Source organism: Pollicipes pollicipes, unplaced genomic scaffold, assembly GCF_011947565.3.
Source record: "Pollicipes pollicipes isolate AB1234 unplaced genomic scaffold, Ppol_2.1 Scaffold_5080;HRSCAF=6000_pilon_pilon_pilon, whole genome shotgun sequence".
In the NCBI taxonomy this organism is placed as follows: Eukaryota; Metazoa; Arthropoda; class Thecostraca; order Pollicipedomorpha; family Pollicipedidae; genus Pollicipes; species Pollicipes pollicipes.
The window spans coordinates 79,176-82,775 of record NW_023596613.1 but is presented as its reverse complement, the minus strand read 5'-3'; positions in this window follow the sequence as shown (position 1 = coordinate 82,775).

Below are 3,600 nucleotides of genomic sequence, written 5' to 3'. Positions count from 1 at the left end.
CTAGCTCCCTTAAACCTGCCTTTACGTACTGGAATAGATATTTCGATGAGTTTGTAATGTCTGCAGAGAGCGCGTCGATCATTTTAAGCTTTAGGCATCTGATACGAAATTTGAAGCTCTTTCGTATTGAGTGTATTTAAAAATAGGCCCGGTGACCCATCGTAGCTCGTCATTTCATTTTGACGAGGACGTTTTCAAACTACAGTTGGTGGTGCTAAATGAAGCATCAATCTTGTTATCAATAATACAGTTGAACATTAATCGCTACAGGTTTCTAAATCAAGGGCCTAAGTCAAACAAATTTCCTGCTGATATGACTACCTTGAACTACTGAAGCTGTTAAGTGCATTTACGAGGAGCATTATGCACATAGATAAAACAGTAATGATGGCCTTATTCCTCCAGGGAGATTAATACATAGGTTCGTTTATGTTTCACATAGATAAGACAATAGTATTAGCTGAATTCCTCGGAACGACCAGGAGAATATAGCTTGATTGATATTTCGGCAACGTGCCTTTATCAAAACAATAGCAGAAGTGGAGTCAGCAGCAGTCGAAAAAATAGCAGGAGTGGTGTCAGCAGCAGTCGAAACAATAGCAGAAGTGAAGTCTTCACTTCCGCTATTGTTTCGATAAAGGCACGTTGCCGAAAAATCAACCTAACTATATCTCCTTGCTTCGTTTTTTCTGAGGAATAAGGCTAATACTATTGTCTTACCCATTTGAATAATGTTCCTCGCTAATGCACTGAACAACTTCGTTTATATTTCGGTACTATCCTTTTTTCGCCTTTTCATTTTGGCAGGGACGTTTTAGTAACGCAAACGTTTGTGACGCTGAATGAAGCATTACATTACATCACACACATTTGACCATTAACCACTTAAAGTTAATCCTCACTTAGGATGATAAAAATCGTTTGAAGATGATGAAAAATCATCTTAAGATTATGACGCTTATCTTAAGATGTATCTTAACGTAATGAAAATCATCACTTAGGGCTATGCGTGTTGCCTGTTTACGTGAATTTGTGTATCGCAGAAATGGCTGGCTGTCACTCCTGGTTAGATCCCAAGATAATCGAAATAATCCTTTACGACGTAATCATTATCTTATGCTTGTCAATAGACGACATAATCCTTTCAATTGTAAGATAGCCTTGGTTTAATTCCCTGAGTGCTGATGGCCTGTAAAAACGGTTTCTTGCTGTTCAAAAAAACCTGAAAAACGAGTGGGATCATCGACAGGTGATTTTGAGTTTACTTCTGCTATTCAGTATGATAAAGGCATGTCACCGAAACATCAACGCATGTTTATCTCCATCCTCTAAGTTTTTCTACGAGGAGGAGGGCTGTTACTACTGCCTTCTCTACCCTACTACCCTACTACCCTAAACATACACTTTCCAACCGCTGTTTCGTGGTCACATCAAAAGCATTCAAAAATAGCTTCTGCTATAAACGAAATACTGCAATACTGAGTGCATTTTAAAGCTAGAATATTTTGAAGTCCGATACCTAATCCAGTCTTTAACGCAGAAGTGGCTTGCCAACCACGTGTGGTCATCAGGAGGATGGCTCTATGTATAATGATAAGGTATAATATGTAGAGCCATCATCAAGCCATGAAGAGGGTGGTTCTATACAAAATGATAATAAGGTAATATTTATGTAATAATAAGTCTGACCGATTTTTCGCGAGGTGTACAGTACCACTTTATTGCATCATATATGAATGCAATGATCTGATCTAAATCTGCCGTGTAGTATCCCCACTCAGCGGAGACTCTCACCTTCGCTGCTGCGTTGTCAGAGAACGCCTCACTTTAGTTCATTAGGACCGAAAGTGTCAACATGTGGAACAGAATCCACGCCATCTCGCTATCCCCATTTCATGTGCATCTGCTGTTTGTAGGAAGGGTGCTGGGTTCCGCATGCGGAAGCGACAATGACTGCTGCAGGACATCACCCCATTCAGTGTGTGGCACGACGACACTTGCACGTGCTAGGGCAGCTTGACACTCGCCCGGGTGACCGGTTGAATATCTTCCGCTCGGAAAACGAAGATAGATAAAGCCAACAAATTCACAAGATAGGCCGGCCGGTGCATAAAGTCACTTGTGTCAAAATTTCGAATTTTTCGGCCATGACCTGGAGGTTAAATAAAGTCAAGAAATGTCAAATTCCAGGTTTGTGTCTCAACTGCCCCCAGGAACCCCTTATGCAAGCGTCGTGAAGCTAGATACTCGTGCTAAATAAAATACAAATGAGGTCGGTGAAACTTTTTTGACCTCCATGAGATCAATGTGGCCAAATACCTACGAGATTGCCCATATTTTGTCATTCGAATAACCGTCAGTGATTACACTTGGAGGTATGTTTCTAAAAGCCCAATGTTGACTTAAGCCATTTTAGGTCATTGACCTGCTCTGACCTAAAAAGGACCATGGCACATGTTTGCTTCGGTCCGTGTTATTAATAGATTTGAAATTAGCACCAGAAATGAACGCATAAGATCAAGCTCTCGGACAACGAAGCGGGTGAGTTTCGACCTCGTTCGGGCTTGTATACCTGGCCCTAGGACAATGTGACTCGATGCAATTTCAAACTCACTTGTTTTATTGCCTAAAAAACTATCTCAGCTATGTATGGCTTTGTCTAACGCTTCGTCGTTGCATCGCGCTAAACGATTCCTGAGAAATGCTCCTTCTCAGTCCTGCTGTAGTCACCTCTCAGTCCTGCTGTAGTCACCTCTCCTCTCAGTCCCACCGTAGTCACCTCTTAGTCCGGCTGTAGTCACATACCAGTCCTACTGTAGCCACCTCTCAGTCTACTGTAGTCACCTCTCAGTCCTACTGTAGTCACCTCCCAATCCTACTGTAGTCACCTCTCAGTCCTACTGTAGTCACCTCTCAGTCCCGTTGTAGTCACCTCTCACAGCTGTAGTCACCTCTCAGTCTCGGTATAGTCACCGCTCAGTCCCGAGAGACCATGACAAAAATAGCATGGGGTCAGGAATAGTGTTGGTCAAAATGGGCGGAAGGAAACGGAAGGATCTGCTTTGAGCCATAAAACCCACAGTGGTCATGTCACAGCGTTTGTTGGGTCACTGCTTCCGGATGTGTCAAAGACAAATCAAAACGGAAACAGGGTCAACCTAGCCACAGAAGGAAAAAAGATGTCACAAATACGTTAGGTGACACATTGGTCAGGCTGACATAAAATATAGATGAAAGAGGTGGTGGCTAAGAGCCTATCAAGAGCCACACCACCAAGGTCTATCGGTCACAGCTGAGGCTAGACCAGAAAGTCCGGAGTCTAGTGAAGTGGCTGGCGTACCAAGGAGAGGAGGGACTTGATGGTACAGAATGGCCGGAAACTGCGCCGGTCGCCGGCACTGATGAGGAAGATCGACAGAAGATGAGCCGGGAGGTGGCGCGGCGCGTGCGCTGGCTGTGCACAACGTGATCAAGAATTCAATACGCCTACATGGACACTATCTCAGTGGTTGTCTGTGGGTGCATAAGTGGTCAAAATGTCTATCTATCTTGCAATACAGCAGACTATCAACATTTTGATGTTTCAATTTCATAGCTACC